At 38.8% G+C, this 25126-nt stretch overlaps 1 long non-coding RNA gene across 7 annotated transcripts; it reads right to left on the reverse strand.

Moving 5' to 3' along the window:
- Positions 1 to 4850: 4850 nt before the first annotated feature.
- LOC138118018 (uncharacterized) lies at positions 4851 to 24043 on the reverse strand. 7 transcript variants are annotated; one of them, XR_011154963.1, is made up of 5 exons: positions 23939 to 24043; positions 12417 to 12505; positions 10793 to 10961; positions 10217 to 10286; positions 4851 to 5042 (listed from the first exon to the last, which is right to left on the reverse strand). It is a non-coding gene; the product is annotated as an uncharacterized lncRNA (long non-coding RNA). The 7 variants fall into 7 exon arrangements; XR_011154962.1 differs by having other exon boundaries at positions 23931 to 24043; XR_011154965.1 differs by lacking the exon at positions 23939 to 24043 and adding an exon at positions 22417 to 22624.
- Positions 24044 to 25126: the final 1083 nt, after the last annotated feature.

Genomic DNA, 25126 nt, shown 5'->3' on the forward strand with positions numbered 1-25126 from the left:
GACTGTGTAGTACTGAACTGATCTACAAACATGCAAACAAGCTAAGCTTGTGTGTGCATTGTGCATATGTGTGCATCTGGATCTGTGGGCCAGTGGAAGGACAGCTTTTCAAGAGCTTTGTAGTAAAGTAAGAGAAGCTTATTGCTCATTAACTGCTTTCCAATTGTTCTTTTATTTTGGCTCTGTTTAGCATTTTTAGTGCTGTTCTAATTCTAGCTCAGCTATACAGCCATGTCATGACAGAGTAGCAAACAGCATTTCCAGCTTTAAGGGCTAAGGCTTTATAAAGGTAAGGGTATAAAAGGTGGTGCAGCAATTGTGCTTGACTTCCTTTCCACTGTCACTGCCTTCTGGAAGCTCTTTTGTTCTGGCTGCTGATTAACTTCTTCAGTGGTTATTTGAAAGTCAGCAAACAAGGATTGTTTCTGAACCTAAAAACAGTTATCAATAATAGAGGACTGGAACATTTGATCAGCAACTCCAGTCTCCCAGAGCACACATTTACTCCTCCTTAAGGTTTTTAATGCTAGAAACATGGTGACTTTCCACAGTTTTGTTCGTACTACCTTGGCTGTAAATCTCCTTCCTAAACTGTGTGGATGTACATGTCTTGACAGTGTTTCTCTTTGGTAGGACAGACTAGAGTTTCACAGGAGAGAAAAGTAATATCATAAGGGAACAGGATGCAGCAGGGCAATAAATTAGTGGTTTGCTAAGAAAATATACATAAAGTTTTAAAGCGTGGTAATAGTACAATCTACTTTTTCCCTCCCTGAGACCCTTGTGAAGGATCCTGTTAATGATGCCATTTAGTCTGTGGCTGATGGCAAAGTCTGTGCCATCATCACCAAGAATAACCAAGACATTGGGCTAGTTTTAATTAAATGTATGTGGCATGTAATGAAGTACAGGATAATTGGGATGCTGTTTGTTAGGTAGAATTGGGTAAATCTGACAACATCCAGCTAAGCTTTGTATAGGAATGTAAGTCCTGTTGCCTGCATGGGATAGTGCTGTGATTTGTGGAAAGAGGAACCCTGGTACAGAAGGAACATCTGGGTGGTGCCTTTATTGTGAGCCCAGGAGGAGGTGGTTTTTCCAGCCTCTTGCAAAAGTTCTGTCTGTGTGTTTGGTCCTGGCACCAAATTCAACTACTAGGTCTTTATTCAAGAGTAATAGTGGAACAAATAATAGCTAAGTTCCCCTGTTGAAGACAGATCTGAGATGCTAAACATGTCTGTCAGAACCTTCCTGGAAGAATGGAAATTTACAGTAAATGCAGCACTGAAAGCAGAAGTATTATTCTCTATTACAGTTCTGCACAGGTCAGCAGATAAAGCAGATATATTGTGCAAGCCTGGCAGCAGAGAGAGACTGTCTCAGAGGCATTTTATTAATTTTTCAAGAATATAAATCAAGACAATTTCATGTTGAATAAAGAATTAAATACTTTTTGCTCTCATTTCCGGACTCCCAGTAATCATTAAGGAGACCGTAAAAGGACTGCAAGGGAATTAGCTTTTTGACCCAGTGTTCACTAACAGTAGATTCTGCTAACAGTGGGAATAGTCTTAATGAGCAGTTTGCAAGTGAAAGATTTATATACTTTCATTATAGGCAGATTTTGTGAGATTTTTAACTTTGTGGCCTGAATGGAAGCTTTGAGGCAATTATTAAGAAAATACTAAGAGTGACTATGGTACATGAGGAGATATCATGCCTTAGGAAAAAGGAGATGTGATTAACTTCCAGGCCCTGGTGCTGAGATTCTGCAGAACTGCACGTTGTCTTGCACTTCCATGCATTTCACAGGATCCCTTCTCTTCCTGGGAGGTCAGTGGAGAGGAGATGAGCAGCAGCCTTTCAGAGTTGAGACAGGAGGCAGATGTAAATGTAGGTTATCACACATATTCAACATATTCTATCTCCTCTTCATAGTTCCTCAGTTCCAGACTACTGAGTCTTCAGAGCACACACTTGCTGTACAATAGTTGCATTTGTTACCTTGCTGTGGGTGCCTGCAGGAAATAATCTGTTTAACTTGATCCCTGATCTATTTTTGTGGGGGAAAAGGAGGAAGGGGAAGGTAAAAAGGGGATAATACACTGCTGCTGTTCTGCAGTGTACCTCTGTCAGGGGCCTAATCCCAAGGGTCAAAAGCTGAGAATGTTAAGCAAGTTTAAGCTAACAAGAGAAATGCTTGGCAGTCCTCCTCCACCAGGAGTCAGGTGCCTCAAGATTTAACACACGGATGTGCCTCCTCTGCAAAACCTTATCCCATGGCCCATCCACCACTGAGTGAAAATGTCCCACCCTGGAAAAACATTTCTTTCTCTGTTCTGCCTCAGCAGGGCCTTCTCCTTGTCCTGGCTAGTGGGAGAAGTAACAGGGTTTATTTGCTTGAGCAGGTGCCCATGGAGCACCATGACAGTTAAAATATTGCCCCATGTGCTCAGTGTTGCCTCAATGCTGAGTCGTGTTTACTATGGGACTGTTCCTGGGAGAACTATGGTAAGGCCAGATGTGTGCCACCTAAAAATGGATAAATTGATCTTTAATAAGGTTTTGTTTTTTAATCTACTACAATAATGCTGGTCTGCAAAGGTAAAATATATTCTGTTGAAGAATCTTAAGTGCCACTTCACTGGAATTCCAGGCTATGGCCATTTTTCAAGGCCTCCTTATACGAGCGCTTTCTTTATCAGGATACTCTGTTAACATTGCCAACATGGCCTCATTAAGGTAATGGGAAATTAATTTCATTCAAAATAAAAAAGCTATGAAATCTAAAGGTAAGCTTTATAAAGGCCTTATTGCCACTCAGTCCTGGGAAGATGGCTGCATCTACTTGACCTGATGGGAAATTGGAAATGTAGGACTTTCTCCTGAGATTTAGCACAGGGCATTTGGCTTCCTGAATTTGAAGGACACTGCAAGAGAAAAGCAGGAAATGACAAGAACTGAATCAATGACTTGACTAAATCACTTTGACCAACACTCCTCCTTCATGTTAGAGCAAAACAGCGTTGCTGCCCGAGTTATAATAAATTGCTGCTTAATAAGGCCAGAAGTAAGTCATCTCTTTGCAGCTAATTCCTGTTCCACTTTCCCAGCTATAAAACCCTTATTAAAGAAAGTTTAGCAGCTGTACTGTTCTCTGAGGCATAAAAAAATCTTGATTAAAGCCACTATACTGGAGTCAATGAAGCTTAAACCTTGATGTGGTGGGACACGGGGAGGGCCCAAACCAGCTTTATGCTCCACGGTGTCCTGCTGGCCAATCCACAGAGGACTGTTTGTTTTTGAGGCTGGAAAGCAGCTTGCCAGACCTCCTGCCTGTCAGATAAGCATCGTGTTATCTGTGCCTATCTGCAAGGTTAGAGCAGCAAGCAGAAAGCTGTGGTCACAGAAGAAAAGATATTTAAGCAACTTTGAGGCTGAGCTTCTGACATTCCTGCTTTTGACAAAGAGAGTGTTTGGAGGAAAAGATCATGTCTTTTACACTCTGGGTGTTGGATTTGAGGAATACAATTGAGCTGGTAGTGCAGTTTTCTTAACAGCTCTAAGGAAAGCTGTGCCTCACAGTGTTATTTAAATCACCATGCAACTGTAACTTCGTTAACAGCATTAATGCAAGGCGATTAGTGATTGAAACAAGTCAATTATGTTGATAAGTCAAGTTTTACTCTGAATAATATCATGTGACTGCAAGAAAAGAAACCTAGAACATAGTTGGAATGCTGGCTATAGATACCATGGTACTGCAGTCACAGGACTAACATTGAATCAATGAGTCTTGATTCCTGCATTTTTAATAGTAATACTTTTTCCATTTATTCTGGGTATGATGTAAATGACTTTGAATTAGGTCTGAAAAGCGGGGAAACAGCTTTAGGTAGAATTGGATTTTTGGTTTTGCTCACTTTTGTTTGTCAGTCCTTACAAAAAAATGAAATATATTTAATTGGTTTTACATTTGTTTTCATTTTGTACTTATCCCAGAGAGTATTATAAAATATATTCCTACAGGTAATGCTGTGATATTCTGCTGAAATATTCTGATGAAAAGCATATAAAAGATCTTTTGATTTCTTAATTGATGAATGAAAATTCTTTTTGCATCTAGTTATAAAAGTTAAGATTAAAAAATCCAGAAGCATTGACATTAGTCTGCAAGAGATTTCATTTGTAAATTAAGCCTGGAACCTCCAACTCATCAGTTGCTATTGCAAAATATCTTAGCAAGGACAGAAGGGATAGTAGCTGGACCAAGGCCACCTGAGCAAAACACTGATTGGGAGACTGCAGTTATAGAGTCAAGAATGATGTGAAAACACTTTTATGATTAATGAAGATTGGTTAACGAGTAACTGGCAAAGAACAGATCGCACCTCTCTGTGTGGTTATTTAGGAGTAATTGGCTTTAATGATATCACACAGCTATTGTGGTTTATTTGGATAACCTTGTCTGATACACTAAAAATCACTGTTTTTACAAGTTTGTTTCTTTTTTAGTTAAAGCAGAAAGGCTGAGTCATTGCTCTTACCCCATCTGTACACAGGCAGCCTCTGAAGTCAATGCCAGCACCCATGTTTAGAGAAAGGTTCAGGAAAAGTGAGAATGTATGTTTCTGTGAGTGCAAATGGCAGAAATTCAGGCCTCTGGTATCATGCTGTGCATAAAAAATAATTCTGATCTATTTTCTAATTGCAAATTGAGAGATGCTTCAATTTGTTGTCTTGGGGTTATGGTATAGAAGGTTCAAGGCACTGTTGCTTTTAAACATCATTCAGAAGTTGGGTGTTACTGCTGAGGCAACATCAAAGAGTGGTACTACAGAAGCAAAGACTAAGGATAAATTCTATTGGCTAGAATGGATTTATTTGTTCCCCATGTGTAAAATGTATCTTCTGTGCTCACAGGCTCACAAGCTTGTGTCATGGTAGGTCATTAAATACATCACAGATCATCTTATTTTTCTTCTTTCTTTCCATCTTCTTTCTTTGTATTCTGCTGTTTCTTCTCTGCCAACAGTTTGTATCTGTTTAGGTGAGAAAAATAAGCTTTTGCTTCAAAAAATAAAAATGTTACTCTTAATCCTTTCCCACTAGTCTAGTGAGCTTTTTAGCTAACAATTTAGGCAAATAAAACAGATTTTTTGGTGATCTGATTTGAAGGAATTTCTTCAGTACAGTGAATCAGGACTTGGTTTCTGTGGGAAATGAGGCAAAATTAGTCTAAAATTGTTAAGGAATTGCTTTCTAGTCACTTCTAACTATTTTCTTGTGTTAGAGACCATTGGAACTAAAAAGAAAAAGAATCAGTATTCCGTCAATATCCATCTGGGATATTTTCTGTGCAGTCATACAAATCATAAAACATTCATGTCAAAAGAAGAAATAAAATAGTTATTATTCTACGGGCTTCAACTGTCACTATCTTTCATACTACAAATACAGTTCACAGTAAACTTATGCCTTCAGGGTGAACCTGCCCGACAGAGGAAAACTAAAAGATAACTTGAAAAATAATGAACTTGGAGACTGCACACAAATTCAGGGAAACACCAAGCTGGATTAGTCTAGTTCTTACTAGGAAACACCAGTTTCAGGCTGAAGAATGCAGTATGTGCTGGAGAGATATGGACCAAGCAGGCCTAATTAACAAGCACTGCATTTTCCATCTATCAGGGACTCTATTGCCAAGCTGTCTAAACTGAGAAACTGAAATTTGTGCTTACTGCAGGTGCTGTAGGAACTGCAATGTACCTGCTGGCCCTGTTCTGTCCTGTGCTGCTCTGGGACAGCCTGCTGCTGGTTTTCAGCCCAGGATGTTCTCTGCTACTGTGCCTATGTGTGAATAAGTGTGAATGAAACTGCTCCCAAGTAGGCCAGAGTAAAACTAATTTACCTGTTATCATTAAAATTTGTGTTGAATTCATTCCAGAAACTAATGAAGACATGTGCAATCAAATGATTTCTCCTAGGACTGATTTAAGGAAGCAATTTGAAAGCTAGGCTTAGAGGGGCAAAAAAAGAAGTTATACCTAATTCAGCATACTACGATATTTTGTATTGTAGAGATGCTGGTGGTAATTTGTTGTTTGTAGTCTAGTATGTGCAAATCCCCTCCAAGGACTGCTTTTTCCCTCTTTTGTTATGCTCAACTCTTAACAATAATTTTCCATAATTCTGCAGCACAATTGATTTGGTCACCAAGCAGGTACGTCCTTCTGTGTAAGCTGGAGTGTAAATAATAGAAACAAAAGGATGATTACAGTCATCACTGATGTCTCCACTGCATTTAATCAGCCTCAGGGATTTTTTCCATCACAGGAGATAAAGTAACTGTATGTGAACAGCTAGTTATTTGATCAGGAAAATGTTTTTAAAATAGCCTGTGCTTGATTACTCCCTCAGCCTTGGATTGGTGCCTCCACAGGAGCATGAACTGCACATCTCTGATTTACTCTTCATCCTTGGAAACCTGATCAAAGCCTTGAATGTGGGGATATGACAATACAAATGTTGTGATTCTCATCTTCAATAATGCAGCTTTTCTGTAGAGAATAGATGATTTGTTAACACTGGATTAAGACCCATTACCTCACCGAAACAGTGCCATCCTACCTTTTGGAGAGGTCCCCACAAGTAGATTGCCATGTGCTGCATGGTACAAATTAATAGCACAATGAAACGGAATTTTTGGAGCTTTCAGGTCCAGTATTGAGCTGTAAGCAGTTTCTCTCAGAGCAGTGTGTGCAGGGTAGCTTGTTCTCAAGGGAGAAAGTTGTCTGAAGAGAACTGTTAGTAACAAAACCCATAAACTAGGAGGGGGGAGAAGAAAAGGCCTGTTTAACAGTGAATTGTATCTCTGGTAGGCCCTGCACTTGGACTCCTTTCATGTTACCCTACAACAAGATGAACAAGTGACTGTGCTAGAGCCTGTGAAGAGCACATGTGGCACAAGGAATTCCCTGGTGCCTTACAGGCACTCAGCACACACTGCTGTGAGTGCTGGAGGGTAGCTATGAATGACAGAAATCAGTCGTGTTAAGCTGTTGTTGCTCTTACTCTGTTCTGTGAAAATGAGCAGCTGCACCAGGATTGCATTCTTGCTTCTCAAAAGCATCCAAGCACTGCTCATGCAGTGTTTGTGCTTCTTGCCACAAGTTGAGTTCTGAATCGGAAGCCACATGGATGTTTTCAGATCTTAATTGACTCCACACCAGGCATCCAGGCTTAGAGCAGAAATACACCATGGCAAAGAAAGCAAATGCTTTAGGGGATCCTACATTGTGTGCAGGGTTAACAGGGAAGCAGGAGGCCTTATTTATGTGTTGTACATTTATATGTTGTTCAGCCAAAGCTGAAGAAATACTGTTTTCTTTCAATGATTAATGTGCCCAGTAGAAGTGTAGCATTTGCTGCCAGCTTTCATTAACAAATCAATGGAAAACAAACCCACGTGGTAGGGAGTGTGTCTGGGGACAGCTTAAACAGGACTGAGCTGCTTTGGATTTCAGCTGTTTTCTTTAGCACAGCAGTATAGAGCACTTGCTTGTTTATAGGCTAAACACAGTGGATTGAAGTGATCTGTGTAGCACACAGGAGAGGTTGCCAACCCATAACATTCTGCAGGATGCAAGAATTCCATAGCTGCTCCCTTGGGAGTCATAGGCTACAATCTTCTTGCATGTTGGTTTCAGTGTAAATAACAGTTAAATCATCAGAACAGACAAACTGCCAGTAAATCATTGAATAAAGTATTAGTTCATTTTCCTTCCTTCATAATACAGGTTCAGCAGACTCAGAGTTCAGCTATTGGTTCAGAAGTGGTGTTTCACACCAAATTAATACAAGTAATGCATTAAAGCAAGGCTGTAAATGTGTGCTTTTTTAGCTTACTCACAACAAAGAAGACTGAAATACAACAGATAACTCTATTTTTAGCCTTATTTTCACTTGATAGTGATCTCACAAAGAGATCTCAGACTGGACATGACTGATCTGTGACAAGAACATCACTGAATCAGCCTTAGGATGTGCAACGATTGGAGTATTGCTTTCAGCATTTCCAGTTGTTCAAGGCTTTTTAAAATTTTTTTATGTAGAAATTAGATTCTTTTAAACAAATGAGCACAGACTATTTCAAGCAATAATGTGACTGTTCTTCAGACACATTGAAGCCTAGCAGTTTTCAGAGCCATCTGTTTGAAAACATGCAAAATTATTCATTCATGGTGAAAATACCTCACAGAGTGGTGAAAACATTTCAGGAGTAAAACCAATAGATACAAACCCATCATGACCTGAGGGAGGTAAGGCAGCCATCCCTGCAGGTTACAGGATTAGGACAAGGATGGCTTTGGGAATCTAAGACATTTGTTCTAAAGCCAAGTACTCTAAACTTAATGACAGTAAGGAGAAATAAGCTGCACCTTCAACTGTACCTGTGAGCTATGCTGAAACCAGGGAAACCTTCCTATAAACTTTAGATAGGAGACCAGTTCATGCACCCTCTTGTTCCCATAAAATCAATCTCTCCCAATTGTCTCCTCTGCAAAGTACAAAATCCCTCCAGACAGAAGAGAACAAATAGATTTCAACAGCTTAGAATAGAATAAGATTAGAATTCACAAAGGCTAAGCTAACATGCATCAAAAAATGTTTCTATATACCAAATAGACAGAATTAGATTTACAGTTTTCCTGCACAGGATTTTGGTGTTTAGTACAGACTTGGTGCCCATGTAGCTGACATGGTCACACACTGAAGAGAACTTTGTGTTCCTGAGAATAGAACCTGGTCTTCAGTCACAACATACTGTGACTATCTTCACCATGCAAATGTGGTTATTTGCTGATGAACATGCATCCCTCTGTATGTAATTGCATCACATTTTGAGTCTTATGTTCTCTCTGTAGTGATTCTGTTCCCTGTCTAGTGTGAGTCATCAGGCTCCTCAGGTATATCCAGCGTGTGCTGTGCAGATTGATGCACTGAGCAGGTGTGGCAAAGGACAGGGCAGTTCAAGTAAAAGGAAATTGAAGTGTCTATTCAAAGAGAATGTATAAGTACCTTAGTGTTTGATTTCCAGGGTGGTGATTAATTGCAAACTGTGAGATAAGAACATGCAGGACAAATAACAGTGATAGCCGTTTGTTGTATCATGAAGTAGATTCACCTCTGGTTTGAGCTGGCTTTTGGTGGTATGAACTAGAAATCAGGGACTCTGGCAGTGTAAAGATAAGCAAAAGCCTGATTTCCCTCTCTGTGGTGGATTCTGGGGGCTGGAAAGCTGTACTCAGAGGACACTGACCTCATGGGCTAAGATTTTCTGGCACTCTGTGAGGCCATTAGAAATGTTACCCTCATCAGATATGATGGTGAAAATTAAAATATGGCCTGCCCACATGACCACACAGCCCATGCTCAAGTTTATCCTACTCATCTATTTGTACTTGCTTGTGCTAGAAAGCTCATCTTGGCTTCTGGTTCTGAGTTCATACATTCTGAGTTCAGGGAATATGGAGTGACTGTATTTAAACTCTGAACTCAAATACCAGCAGTGTGATCTGCAGAGTCTGGAGGTGCAGTGTGTCATCAGAAAGTGTCCAGCTCCTACTTGAGCTGGGTAAAAGAGCAAAAGAAATTTGGAGCTTTTACCTCTTTCCCTTGTATTTATAAAATCATTGCATGCTTTGGTACAACTTGCAGTTCCAGCTAAAAGCTGTAAAAGTTGCTGTGTTCCAGATCATAAATTGGGGTGAGATGGCAGTGCTGTGTGATGAGGCTTGCACAATACCCATGCAGCTTATATCTGACTTAAGGCTTTGCTATTAATTCCTCACTTTCATGAACACAAAATTAACTTCCTGTTCTTTTTACTTCTCTGAAGAACACCTCCTTTTGCACGACACAAGCAGGAATCTCTTTCTAGACGGAATAAAATTCCTCAAGATGTAATGCACTGAAGCAAGATCATCTCTGAAATGGTTGTGCATTTCCCCATTAACCAGTGCCTCACACCACTGGAAAATGAAATGAGTCCTGGCCTGAACGTTCCTGCTGTTATCTAACTCCCACTGTACTTCATGTCAATTATTAACATCAGTGATGATAGAAATCTTAACACATGTTAAGAAACAGGACTCCTACAGAATTTTTGTTGATCTGTATTATTTTGCCCTATGATCTTTCTTTTGAAGCCTACCTTTCTTCGTCTCCTTTTCCAATGTGCTCTCCCAGCTGGAGTGTTTTGGGCTCTATGTTCCTTTCAATATCTGGAGGACAGAAAGCAAAAACCATTTATTATCTCTTTCACACTCCAGCCAAAGATCTTGGTTATCATATATAAGCCTTCTGTTTGAGTTCATTTTATCCAGTAATAATACCAAGAAGATTTAACAGAAGTCAGTAGGCACCACTAAATTACTTAGCTGAGCTCTCAGATCAGAACATATTTATATATAGAAATACACATATCTATATATTAAGAAAGTCATTGTATATCTGCCTTAAGTGTGGAAGGCTCTTTTTTGTTGCTGCTGGCTTACTTACTTCGTGGTTTTCAGTGAAGATCTTTTGATTTTTCTCAAGGTAATAAATAATGCAGTGTAAAACCTGCTAACTGCCAGCAAAGGCAACAGTCCAGTCATGGAGAAGTTGGGGTTGGGAGTGGGAGGAGGCAGATGGATGGAGAGAGTCCAGGCACTTGGAATGAAGCATGGAAACAAGGGCCTGATTTGGCTTTGCTCTACTTCCAATGCAGGTTTGAAACAGTACATACTGAGGAGAAGGTACTTTGTATTCTGCAGCTGGGAAGGCTGAATGTGTGTCCAGTACTCGGGAAACAGTAACCTCAGTCCAGCACGTGTGTTGGGGACGGAGGGAAACAGGACTAGATCCGTGTCTTTCTGCCATTTCTTTCCAGAGGATAGTGTTTTAAGCTTTGCCACCTGGCAAGTGGGAAAACAAAAAATGGTTACCCGCTGAATCTGGCTCAGGAGGAGTTTGGGGAATGAAAGAAGTGCAGGACTAAGCTCACAGTGTGCAGCTTCTCAACAGGATAAATGATGACAGTACCTGGCACTGGGTAATCCCACCCTTGTGGTTTTTCACTACCATAACATAACTGCACGTGTGCAAATGACATAATTTGTACCTCCTTTGTGTAACTGAGTAATGCTGCGTACCTGGGACAATGAAATACAGAGATCAGCTAGAAAAAAAGAACCTTTTCCAGCTGAAGTTTCCCCACTTCCATGGAGCCATATCAGAGGAGCTGTTCTAGTGTTGCAGATCTGAGCAAGGGATTTATTCTGAAGAGTCACAGTCTGTCACTTTTTCACTTTTCCTTTCTCAGCTAGATAAAAAAGCTGCAAGGACTAATCCATAGATGAGAGTGTGCTCATCCTTCCCTGCAAGGAAACTGATCTCTGAATCAGAATCTGAGAGGAGTCAGCTAAATGTCAACAAGGCTGTAGGTTGCATCTGCACAGTGCATACAAGAAGCAGGAGTATTGAACAGCAGCAGCATGAATCAGTGATCCAAGCATGTAGAAGGGCTACTTATAAATTCCTAGAAATTATGTAATTGCAGAACCCACTTCTGTAGGTCAGTCATGAAAATATTGTTCCTTTTAAAGTCAGGTGTGTTTTTTTCTTTTTTGAGCGCCGAGGTGATTCATTCTGAATGCTTTTTTGTGTTTCCTTGATTTCTCATCAACTCACTTATTAAATGTGTAGAAACCCTATAAAATTAAGAGTAATTAACTAAAATTGGATTTTTATTTGAAATGCAGAAGTCTTGTAACAGCTTCCCCCAATAAACTTTAGGAGAGCAGGACAAATTCTTACTTAGAGAAGAAGCAGTGATAGATTCTGACAGATGAAATGAGCCTGCAAACAGCCTGGTGAACAAGGAACATGAGAAAGGAACTTATTATTGCATTTTCTTTTGTGTTAACTGTGTTAGCTGCTGAACTGCATCCCATGCAGGTGATAGAATGTCTGTCACCTTGAGTCCTTTCTCACATTCTGTGTTTTCTGGAGCTCTCTATGTGTCAGGACAGCTGGAATTGGTATCCAGCCTCACCAAGCTCCTAGGCCAAGGACTAGATGAAATGTTCCCTGTTTAGGATGTTGTGCAATGCCAGACAGTGTGGATGCTGTGTTGTTTCACAGGGTGTTATTTCATGTTCTCAAGGAGAGGGAAAATTGATTGCTAGATGAGAGCACAAGGCCAGTGAGTGTGGTATCAGCTCCTCTTCACCTATAGCCCTGCTTATCTCCCCCACATCACGAGCACGTTGTCTGTAGTAGGATTCTGGCTGACAGGGCACCAAATCCAGCTCACCCAGGGATGCACACAGGAGCAGGGCACTGCTCTCAGGGAGGGGTTTAGCACTCACCCAGCTTCTACTGACCCAGCACTGCTGGGGTTTGATACCCTCTCAATGTCCCCCATCAGGGTTGGCTTAGTCCAGCCATAAATAATTTCCTGCAGAATCAAAACACACAGTGCTGAGCACAAATAACCCGGGAAGATTTGCTACATTTGGGATGGATATCATGTATAAGATCCTGACTATATGAGAAATGTTGCAGATTATTTCATTGTGCAATCACCAGGCACTTGTCTGATGACAGGAGTAGTCCTTTGTGTTTCAGGTCAAATGCTTTCTCAAAAAAAAACCCCAAAAATAACAACAAAAAAACCTGCAGAAAATCAGGGATAAATTAATTTTTATTTTGCAGTGTACTGCACTTGAGTGGGAGAAGGAGGTTAAGTAGCAGTAGTTGTATAATTGCTGTTAGAGATCTTCTCCTTACTACACAGGATTTATAAAGGAACTAATCACACCAATTTAAAGAATAATTCAAGTAAGCATTCTTCTGGAATGAGAGAAGTTTTGTTTTGCAAAATTCACTTGGATAAAGAAATTCTCCTATAACATGACGTGCTACAGGTTATGCAGTGATGTACTGGTATCAAAGCATTTAGCTGACCCTGGACATCACTGTGGGAGTTACAGCAGATGCACCACTTTAGTGAGCTGAAAATATCCAATTGAGATGGATGGTATGTATTAGATTTCTATGCAGTTTAATAGTTGTGGTATCAGTTAGATAGCAGCATTGTGGGTATTATCACCACTCTAAAATGACGTGTGTGAGATACAATCTTGTTTGTCTTGGCCTGTTGCACAGTGATGGCAGAATCTGAGCCTGTACCTGCAGCTAACTCCCAAGTTTATTCCTTCTCCAAGTCTTCCAAATACATTGTCATCCCTAAATCATCAGTGCTCAAAAAGGCACATGTGGCAACATGATGAATTTCCAATAGAAACATTTGAAGAATACTTGAAGAAGTATTAAGGACAGTGTTCACCCAGAATGAAATTATCTTTGCTCAGACAAGAAGATTTACATGGGAACAGGCAGAGAGAATTGTTACTAAAATGATCATGGAATTGGAAGATTTTGTCATAGCATGAAATACAGAAACATGTTTAATTAAACAAAACAGAAGCAGTGTAAGAGCTAACTGATAATGTTGACACAAGAATCAGAATATATAAACTGGTGAAGAATAGATCTGCACTGGAATTTTTATATAAGGAGAGAGGGAAAAATGTCTTCTATGATGAAACAATACTTTTATGGAAGGGAAAAATGATGCAGTGCCATAAAAATCAACCCTACTCAGTTACTCATAGGATCACCTTGCAGTCAGTGTTCCTCTAATCCTAAATTTCTCTGTACCATTTGAAAGCATGAATAGAGTTATGACCACTCGCAGGCAAAAATGTCATTATCAGAGAGCTTGGCTGTCCCTTGCCCTGTACACAATGCCACCACAATTTTGAATAGATTGCTCATTGTTGCTATTGGTTAAGCAAGAACTGGCATGGAAACTGCAGTTCTGCATCACCTGCTTCTGTAATCCCTGTGGTGCTACATGAATGGCAGCAACAGACAGGTGAGCAAATGGTCCTGCCATAGACTTACCTTCTTTTTTGCCTAATTCTTTTATAATTAATGTTTACAGCAACATTAATTCCATGCTCTTATTAGAGCCTGCTCTTATGCTAAGGCATTATTGCCTTTGTAAGGTGATTTTTGAAATACCATGCTGCCCTCTTGAGGGTACATAACATGCTTGGGGGGTTTTATGCAGTTACTGGACAGAAAATGACATTTGAATGAAAATTTGTTTCTTATGGAAATAAACAGCTTAGACATGAGCATTTCAAAGCCATCTACATGTTTTGAATGTTCCAAAAGGAACTGGCCATGCAAGTCCTTGCAAATGACTTAATTTCTCAACCCTAACTCCTCAAAAGATTTAGAGGATCACGTGCAGAAGTGCCAATGGCTGGGAGTAGAAATAGAACAAACATTGTTCTATTGAGATTTGAACACAGGTTTAATGTGCAGAATGGGAGGAATCCTGTTTCCAGTGCTCTGGTATTGACCAGCTGTATTGCATGACACAGTCATGGTCCTGCTGCTCGAGAGTGCTGAGTACACAGTGACTGATCCAACCTGTACTGAAGAGCTCTGGCTGCCTCGTGGTTTCTCCCATCTGCAGCGTCTCATTTGAAATGTTTGCTTTAAGAGAACTAAATGTGTCTGTATTGGCAAGTTAGGAATGCAGGTGGTTAGAGCTAGTGCTGTAAAGGACATGCACAGTATGAGCACAGAGGAGGGACACACTGTGAGGAATTGCCTCTGATAGCTGGGGAAGGAGGTAACATTAAAAAGGAAAGTTACTGGAGTGGCTGCGTGTAAGAGTCCCTCTTAAATGAATTGTTTAGCATGAGACCAGATGGACAATGTTGGGAATAAGATCAGGTGAAGTAGGTTGCCTAATTGCTCATTTTTTATTCATTGCTCTGGGAATCAATTTAAAGTACAGTGTGTTCATCAGAGACAAACAGATTGGAACAAAAGTAGAAGGAGCTGGTTAGGCCCCATGTGGTGTTGTGCTACTGTAAGGCTTGGATTGACAGGATGTGAGAAGACATTTTAGCCATCTGTCTTCTCTCCTTCTGCTCCCCAGTGCCTGTGCTATTCCAATGGGATCCTAGAGAAGCAGAGGTATGCTGGGAGTGATTTCTGGTGCTAGAAAGTTTAACAGAGCTTCTACTGCCTTAACCAGAAGTAAAGGTTTCCATTTTTCCATGTAGTTTTAGAATATTTGCTGTCTGTCCCCAAGGGTCCCCTTCAAGCCCCAGCTATGCTCTCAGGAGTGAGTTCAGAGCCAGTGGCTGGTGAAGCTTCTGTCCCACTGGTGCTGAGGTTGGCAGACAGCTCTTGGCTGGCATCGAGGAGGGAATGACTGGCACTGGGCATAACAATGCCACAGTCAGGGCTACCTTTGCACAAAGCTTTCCATTCCTGCTGCTCCAACAGGAATCCTGGGTTCCTGAAGTGATCTCCAGTCTGCCTGCCTTGACTAGAAACTGGGAACTGTACTTCACTGAGCAAATATCCATGGAATGACTAATGCCAATGAACCTCAAACCATCTCCACTGCAGGGATCAGTGTTACTAAATATAGAGGTATGTTCTTAATATCATATAAAAAGGAAACCAACATCCTTTTCTGGTACATTTTCTATGCAAAATTTCCTATTCTGTACTTCCTCATACAGATTTTCAAGCATTTTTGTATTCCTTCTATAAAAATAGGCATATGGAATGAGTAAACACCACTGCAAATAAGCAAAAGTCCAAGTAAAAAAGTGAACTAGAAGTGGTTATATCTGACTGTGAAAAAGAATTCCCTTTTTCACTGGTTGTCTGAAGGAAAGCTGAATATTTACTTTTCAATGATCAAATGCTTATTTCCAGATCAGCCTATACCTGATAAGGCCTTCAACAAGGGAAAAGCCCCACAAAAAACCAAACCCAAAAGACCCCAAGAGCTTGACTGAGTTTGATTTCAAGTATGGAATAATGTATTTAAAAATAATTTGAAAAGCAGGTCTGCTGGAACAAAAAGCATAAGTTTCTTCTTGAAAATTAATCCTGTTTACTGACACTGTTATTTTTCACAAACATAACTTCTTTCTTTTGTGGCAAGAGCTTAAATGAGTACAGCCTCTTTCCTTTCCCTAATGCAGAATAGATTTGCCTTGTTCCTCAAAGCCATGTGACTCTTCAGCAGCTTTCCTGCCTTTCAACTTTTGCTCACTAGGTTAAACAAGGAAGGATCTTCTCACTTGTGTTGTTCCTTACTCCTTAAAGACCTAAAAATTGAAAATATTAATGTATGTCCTTGTGCCTTAGGATATTGGTGCATAATTATAGTAAAATAAATACTGAATAAAGAATTGTATCCAGCTGCCTCCCATGTCTCCTGTGATGTTGCTCTTGGATATTTCCTTTTTAAAGGTCTGTTTATTAGAGAAGGGAGTAATAGATAAAAAGAATCACCAAATACTTTATGTTGGAAAGACCTCCAGGGTCACTGAGTCCAGCCATTAACCCAGCACTGCCAGGGCCACCACTAAATCATGTCCCCAAGTGCCACATCCACATGTCTGTTACTTCCCTCCATTAAAGGGGACTCCACCACTGCCCTGGGCAGCCTGTGCCAGGGCTGGACAGCCCTTTCCATGAGGAAATAAGCAAAAGTTCTGTCAGGACTCTCAGAACTGGTAACATGATGACAACTGGTAACAAACAGGCAGTTTTAAAAACATCTGTCCTATATATCTCAGTGACAGCTCAGTTCTCCAGAGATTTCTTTGAGGCAATGTATATGCAGACATGTTGATGGATGACTTTGTAAGCCAAGTGTACTCTTGCTGACATTTTTCCTCTAGCCTCTGGAGCAGTGTAGGGCAGTGCTTTTCAGACTTTCTGTGGACACTGAGTCAAAACTTGCTCAGACACCTCACATGCAAAGGCTGTTGTAGAGCTGCTGTTGAGATTCATGGACTTCTCATACAAGCTTTATTGGTTTTCAGAAGTTCAAAGAAAGTTCCTGGTTTTCCTTTCTTGACAAATAAACATTAAATGGGAACACTGCTCATGCACACTGAATTTTAATATCTGCTGGTATCCTGGTGAAACACATCTGGCATGAGCCTAAACACAGACTTAGGAGGAGCTATAGAGTATCTGTATATTTGTGTGCTACATTTCAGCTGTTGTATTCTGCTAACCTCCCCTGTATCTTATTTCCCTGAACCAGTGTGTTGCAGTCTTAACACAGGAAAGCTCAAGATTTTGAGTGCAGTAGGAGGATGCATCAGTAAACAAAAGCAGCAGCTGTGAACTCAGCATCTGCAAACTTTGCTGCTTTACTGATTGCACTTCTATTTAAACTGAAATTACACAAAACATTCAGCTTAATTACTCTGTCCAGTTCATTTTGCTTGAAGCCATGTGACCCTGAACTCCAGCACTGTCTGATTTCAGGCTAAACAAGGTTGATCTGGATTGGTACCAAACAGTGAAGAAGCAGGAAATGACCTTCAGTAACAACACTTACTGCTGGTTCAGAGTGGGCACATGGTCATTGTCAGGACACTCTTTTTCCTGATTTGAGACTGAACAAGATGGGAGGAAAAATGTTATTTTAAAAAAATTTTAAATTTTTTAATTTTAAAAAATTCTCACTAAAGTACAATTTAATCAAAAATTTGTTTATTCACCCTTGTACTACAGAGTACAGATCTGAGATCTCTTTCTATCCTTGCATTTTTACATCCAAACTACAAAAATCTATCAGAATAGGAAACAAGTAATACATAGTATTGTTGCATTATTAACTAGTAACCAGTTGTTTCTGTCACAGAATTTGATAAGAGTAAACAAAAAGAGATTTTATTTTGACAGAGCCAAATGTGTTATTTGTAGAAATGTTATATAGTGATTCTGTGAAAGCAAAATTCTAATTTTCACCTCTAGTTCTGCGAAGATGTATGCAACTGAAAAGAAAATGTAATGTGACTTCAGCAGATTATCTGGGCTTGTCACATATGTGGGTGATCTAATTGGTAGAAGTGTCTGTAGATATTGTAAGCTTGAAAGCAGCCAGTATTGCATTACTGAAACTTCTTATGCAACTGTTTTTATGGCTTTGTTTAAGATAAGATATTTTATGCTGGTACAGTAATACTTAGATAAGTGTAATTAATAATAGTAAGTTATACAATTTGTCATCTCAGTTTCTGTTTCTTGGCAATGGAGCATTTTGTTTACTTGGTTTCATTCTCCTGCTGCATATTCAGTGCTTCTGAAGTGGCACAACTCTGACCCTTTCAGATATCAGACACAGAGCTAAGTTCTCTTGGTTTATACATAAACCTAGAACCCCATCTTTTGAAGCAGCTGAGGCAAAAATGATAAAAGATGGTGAACATAGCAAATAAAATGTGTTGGATCCTCTCCCTTAAGTCCTCATGGGCACCTTCCTAGTGAAGTAATGAGGGAAATTCCTGAGGATCTTAATCACAGGCAAAAGGTAGGAAAAACCAAAAGACATTTGCACAATAACCAAGAAAGTCTGTCTTGAAAAGAAGTTTCTATCTATGGAGGTAATTAAAGAATTTGCTGAGATCTTGAAGGCAGAACTTGCCCTATGACTTCTTGCTCATCCCTGCTGCACTGAGGCATGAGAGCAGTAGTGAGGTTCCATATAATAGATATCCTATACATGTATAATGCTGAGAAATTTGAAAGTGTTGGTTTACTCTGAAAATTACTAAAAATCGTATTTCCCTATCCATTAGATCTTCCTGATGTGCACATTCAGTTATAACTTCTTACCTGAGGTGAAGAAGGATTAAAGGAATATTGCTACAAATGATAGCCCCCCTGCCACAGCTCAGGTAAGGACTGAGGAGCTGGGTTGATTTTCCATTGCATCAGCAGCATTTCTAGTGAGGTTCTAGACTGTGACACATGAGCAGATAGCACAGAGAGCACTTGTCAGCACAGAGGGGATGGAATCACTGCAGCCTGGAGAGTCAGGATTACACTGAGTGCATTTAAACTGAGAGTCTACAAGCCTAGAAATTAAAGGGAAAAAAGTGTGTGGTGACACGATCACAGTCACAATTTAAGCACTCTAAAGACACTGTTTGAAATGGAAAATGAGTTGAGTGTAAGAAGAGCATTAACAAACCTGATGCCTTTTAAGAACCTTGACAAAACAGGCAATCCAGACTGCAGAGTTTTTTCTCTTTCCTTCTAATTCATACATACAGTTTTTCCTCTGTGATTATGAATCAGCCTTAGCTCAAGTGTCCTGAAGGACATGTATTGGTCCTTATGTTAACAAATATAGATGCTCATCTAACCATAATGTTAAATAAACATTTGCAGTCATATAGATAACCCACCATACAACTTGACATATTCATTATTTAGACAAAATGGATTTTACTTACACACAGATCAGATGATGAGTTAAAAGCTTTCTGCAGTATCAAGTTGTTCAAGCTTTATTATAAATAAGAATTAAAGTTTTAAATTCAGGGAACTGTTTTGACAGCATGGGGGATTTCTCTTTAAATATGTTTCAAATATTAAATCATGATGAAACACCATCTCTATGTGACCTTCAGAAGGTTATGATGTATGAAAAGACTTTTGGGCTGTTTTGGTAACAAGAGTATCACCAACAATGGCAAAACAGGACAGACTGAACTTATAAACATTACCTCAGCCCCGTGCTAGAGATAACATGTTTAGTAAACTTCTCAAAATGAGCTGATACCACGAGTCATCTCATTGTGATCAGCACCAGGACTATTTCCTGCTAAGACTGGCTAGCAGACTGGTATATTACTGCATCCCCAAAATATTGAGCTTAGAAAGTGAAGCTGCCTTTATTTTGTGTAAATAAGTACAAGTGTTCTCTCCTGAAAGGACAAAAAGGTTGCCAGCAAATACAAATACTGGAAAATACCAGCATGCTAATGATAAGGACATTTGAAGTCCATCTGTTTTCAAGGAAATCTTATTATCTCATTGACAAATGAAAAATTTATACTTTTTAGTCTTTCCAAACAACTATATTTATGTTTTTATTTCAGCAAAACTGGTCTTTGATATTTAAATAAGTTCTCCTATGCTACAGGATGTTTAACTTTTGGAAGTTCAAAATGCACTGGACTTAGTACTCTACGAAATGGGATAGAAATGTGTTCAGGTTTTGCTCTGCTCTCCATTGTCTTCTCAGACATCACTTCATTATTCATTTATTTTCCAAAAGCTAAGGAGAACAGTGCCAAGTCCACTTAACTAGGAGGGCTGGGATAAAAAAAAAAGTGGAGAAATAAATGCATAAAACTAGGTCAGAGCATTTGCCTGCACTTCCAGAAGGAAAAAACTCGAATTGGTTAATGATATTTTTGGAAAAAAATTCTAAGTATTAAAATATTCTATAGATATTTAGGTTTATTTTCAGAGGACACCTCTGTGGTAACACAAGTGACATTTTGAATGTGCCTTTCCCTTGCTAAGCCTTCTTAGCAAAACCAAATGTCATTTGTTGTCTCAAAAGCCAAAGACATATTTCACATGTCAGATGTACAAAGATGCTACTGAACAAAATTACAGGCAAGACATTTAAATTCTGCTGCTGCTGAAACTTCTGTCATATCTCTTTCTAATGCAGTGCACAGCAGCTCTCTGTGGTGACAGCAGAACTGGTTCTATTATGCTGCAAAGTAAATTAATACTTTGTGTGAAGGTTCAGGTCAAAATAAAAATATTTGATGGCTTGTTGTGTGCAGCAGTGACACTGTTTTGTGATTAGGAAATACTGCTGCATATAAATGGAAACCTGAACACATTTCTTTTCAAATTTCAGTTGTGTCATTTTTGAAACTATTTATTTTTAGGATCAGCATTATTAACATTTCTTGTGTCACAAGAGAACCCCATCTACCCAGAGAGCAGATGACCTTTTATAGTGGTGCATGCTGAATATGTTAAATATTATAATTCATTTCAAATAAAGAAATGGTTCATATTATTTATCTGCAACATAAAAATTTTAATGACCTTGAAAGAAAATTATGTCTAGTTTTGCATGACCTAATCCTTGACACTTATCAGTATTTTATTTGTCTGTCTTAGGGGCTGTAAATTTATCCAAAGTTTCAGATAAATATCTTTGAAAGACAGATGAGCTAAAAGTAAGATAATTACTGTTCTATCCCACAGCAGAACTCTTCAGCACTTTTGGAAATGTCACTGATAATCAGGAAATTTTCAAATTATTTTAAAATGTTGTAAGCAGAATCTTGCCTTCCCTAGGACTCCGTGAGTCAGTTTTGATTCCAATATCTATTTCTGCTTGAGAAGAATCATTAAAGAAAATACATTTGCCAGAATTACTTAGAAGAAAGATGAGATAAATTCAAAGGTTTGAAATAGCACTTAAATCCAAGTATGTGGCTCTCCTTGAGTTTAAATTAGAGGAGAGCAGTATTTAGTCATGACCTGTTATGGATTCTGAAAATGTTGAGCAATCATATTTTTGTCTCCAGTTATCCTGTGGCTGTGGCAAATGGAGGCAGGTGCTGTTTGTGTGTAACCACAGCAACTAAAATCTGCCTGCACTCACTTCCCTTCGTCATCAATGAAACAAAAGAATTCATACAGAAGAAACATTTTCCCTCCTGTTCCCTTCCTTCCCAGTTGTTACAAATGCTTCACTTAAGAAAAGAAACTAGTTTGAATTGTGCAGCCTTATAAAATGCCTTTTAAAGCATTCTGTTGCCAAAGTCTTGTTTGGCAAATGTTGTCAAGTTGTCAAGAAAGTTATTTGGTATAAAGAAAATGGGACACTTGTTTCCTCAGGGGTATATTTTCCATATTTCTGGGATTTATATACTTGCAATGAAAAGACACCACAATGGTCTTCCATGTTTCCAAGCATCAATCAATTATTTGAATTCCCTTGTGTATGTACAAAGTAGTATTTCCCACAAAAAAAAAAAAAAAACAAACAAAAAACCCAAATAAACAAAAAAAAATTTTAAAAATATTTTAAAAGAGGGAAAACAAACACCTTTCCCCATTAAAAGAATAGGAAAATAGCAACATCATTTTTTCCCCCCTGCAACTAAGAATGATTGCTAAGCAGAAATGTAGGAAATTTGTCCTGGGTTCATAGCCCCCCTCCTTTGTGTGTTACTGTGATCCACATGTTAGCACAAAGGACTATACAGCCATAAAGCTTTAAAGTTGCTCCATACTGATATTGCAGTTAAGATTGTACTTATCTGGCTGCTGATATGATTTGAAATCTCTTCTTCTTCTGTTTGGAAGTTCAAAGAAATAATGTGATAGTCCTGCAGTAAATCCGTTCAGGAGAAAGACTTCACAATTTCAGTCACAAAGTTAAATACTCATGGTATCAAAACCAACATTGCTGACCCTGAAAAAAGGACATCTGTCTTCTGCAGAGGTTCTTCCAGTTGACCATTTGTCCAAAACTGAGTAAAAATATTTACAAAGGCAGTTGTATGTTGCTTCCAGAGGCACCAGTGAGTGAACTCCACAGCGTTCTCACAGCACGCACGTTTAGTTAGTCACAGATACAACACTAGCTTGAATGCCAGTCCTTATAATATCTATTTCTCTTATTTAATTTAACTTTATACTTAATGCAATATATTTATATTGCAAATCCTATCATACCACTAAATCCATTTTTCTGCTGCTAGATTTGCATTTAATACAGGATTTGAATCATGCTCAACCTCATTGTTCCAAGTAATGGAATTTATTAGAATGGATCCACACAATACTGCACATCATGAGAATGGGAGAATCAGAAAGCTAAATTGCAAAGCCAAAAATGGAGGAAAATAAGACTGGCCATTTTGGATGACTCTACTTTGGAAGCCCAATGTGTTTCCAAGGCCTTATTTTCAAAAATTGCCACAGACCTTTCCCACAGTGCTGAGCAGGTCTGTTGCAATTTCTTATTAATCTGAATAAGTAAAAAAACATGCTCTGTACATTTACAGAACTGGTATCAAACTCCTTCAGTAATTGAAAAGAAAATTAAAATCATCCATTCTCAGAACTTCTGTGGCTTTCTTTTTATATTTCCTACACTGAGATGAGGTAAACTGTCCTAGAATTTACATTCAGTTACACTCAGTACCTTCAGGAAACCCCTCTCACATAATTACAACTCTACTAATCCTTCAACTGCCACCTCAGTTTCTTCATGTGAGAGATTTTTGCCATTTGATGTTACAAATGGGCTTCATAAAGTAGGAAGAGGAAGAAAAAATCTTTAAAAATCAGCTAGAAATTGATTCTTTCACTTAGTGAAAAAAGAGACTAAAAAATGAATTGAATGATCTTTTAAGGTGTTCTTAAACCAAGAGGATGTATTTTAAGAACAAATTAAATAGTGAGCAGATATTTTTCTGTAAATAAAAATTAGCTTCTTATTTCTAGGTATGTGATTTAAAGTCGAAGAGCATTTTCCAGCTACCTGTCTTGTGCATTACTGAAATGTAAAAGTAAGTAAAAATTATATATATTTTTTCATACATTAGAAAATATTTATTGGATGGAACAAAAAATTGCATACCTTAAATATAATGTTTACTAGTAATTTCTTATTATCTCCCCCAAATGCCACAGTGGCTTTGCTATATCCCAGAATTACAAGTCCTGATAAAATTTTCTTGCTCCCCCTTCCCATCTTTCCCATGATTATCTAATAGTTTAACGCACTAATTAAACTAAAATATATTAATATTACTTTGCATTATGAATATTTGCCCTTGAAAATCATTCATATGAAATCATTCAATCTTAAAAGCCACTTAAAATTAACCTTCCTGAATTATACTCCCAACTCCTATCCGCAGTTCTGGTTGAAATGAGGTCCCCACAGATCCAGCCAGTAAACCACACTGAAATCCCACCTGATCACCTGTGTCACTGCTTGATGCTATCCCAAGAAACGGGGCTTTCTCGAAGTGAGCTTAGTGGGTCTCTGCTCTGGGATTTATAAAATGCAATAAAAAATGACAAAAAACACAAATGCAAATGTATTTTAAAATATAATATTAGCATTGTCAACATGAAAGACGTTATTTACTGCACAGAGAAGAAAATATTCAGAATAGTGTAGTTTGTTTCGGGGAATGCATGAAAAAGTTTCAACAACTAACACACAGTGTTTCTTTGCAAAATAGCCAGTGCATGATGCTGAAGTGAAATGGGTTTTGCTCATTCTTGTAAAAGAAGGTCATTACCTTCTATTGTGACTGCTCCTTTTGGATTACCTGTCTTTGTCTCTGCACAAGTCAAACAATAAATAAAGGTAGTCTGTTAATATAGATTAGAGGTTAAACTGTTATTTATTGTCACCTTTTATGGAGAGATTCTATAAAGGTTGTTATTGAACTTCCCTGCCTACAAAATAAGAGTCAGGTATTTATCCCAGGCAATCCATTGGCAATGAAAACAAATTACAGTCTTCCTGAGGAGGCACAGGCAGAAAATGAGCTGCAATGATGAATCCTGATGAGTAAGAGTTCCCAAATTGAAATGCGTCACAAATTCACATCAGGTTATGTCTCTGAGCATTTGAGATGAGGAAATAGTTGAGAAACAACAGATCCCCTCTTGCAATTTTTGAAGTCTTCTTTTAAACCTCGTCTGGGATTTGGATAGAGTTGAGCATGAGAAGAGTATACAGCACATTTTCATTCCTTTGAGTTTATGTAGTACAGAGAGCTATAAAAGTAAACAACAGCAACAACAAAATTAGCATTCTCTTTCATGTGTTCCTTGAAATTGAAATAGTTGAAGAAAAATCAGTGTAACAGCCACCCACTTACTGTGCCTCAATCACATTGCCAGCATCCCCTTAAAGTGGTTTGTGATGGTACTTGTGCACTGTACCCTGGATCAGAGCACAGCTCAGAAACTGGCCTGCAAAGGTTGCTGTAACCTTGAAGCTGTGGAAGAACTGCATGAGTGCAGAGTACAGAAGGTTCCTGTTACACTGAATAGAAACTCCTTATCTGAACATCCTAAATTGTGAGGCTGTCAGAAATCCAGACTAAGCCTCCCATAATGCTAATAATGGAGAAGAGAGAAATAAAAAGGTCTC

The sequence above is a fragment of the Aphelocoma coerulescens genome, chromosome 13 (assembly GCF_041296385.1).
Source record: "Aphelocoma coerulescens isolate FSJ_1873_10779 chromosome 13, UR_Acoe_1.0, whole genome shotgun sequence".
Classification (NCBI taxonomy): domain Eukaryota; kingdom Metazoa; phylum Chordata; class Aves; order Passeriformes; family Corvidae; genus Aphelocoma; species Aphelocoma coerulescens.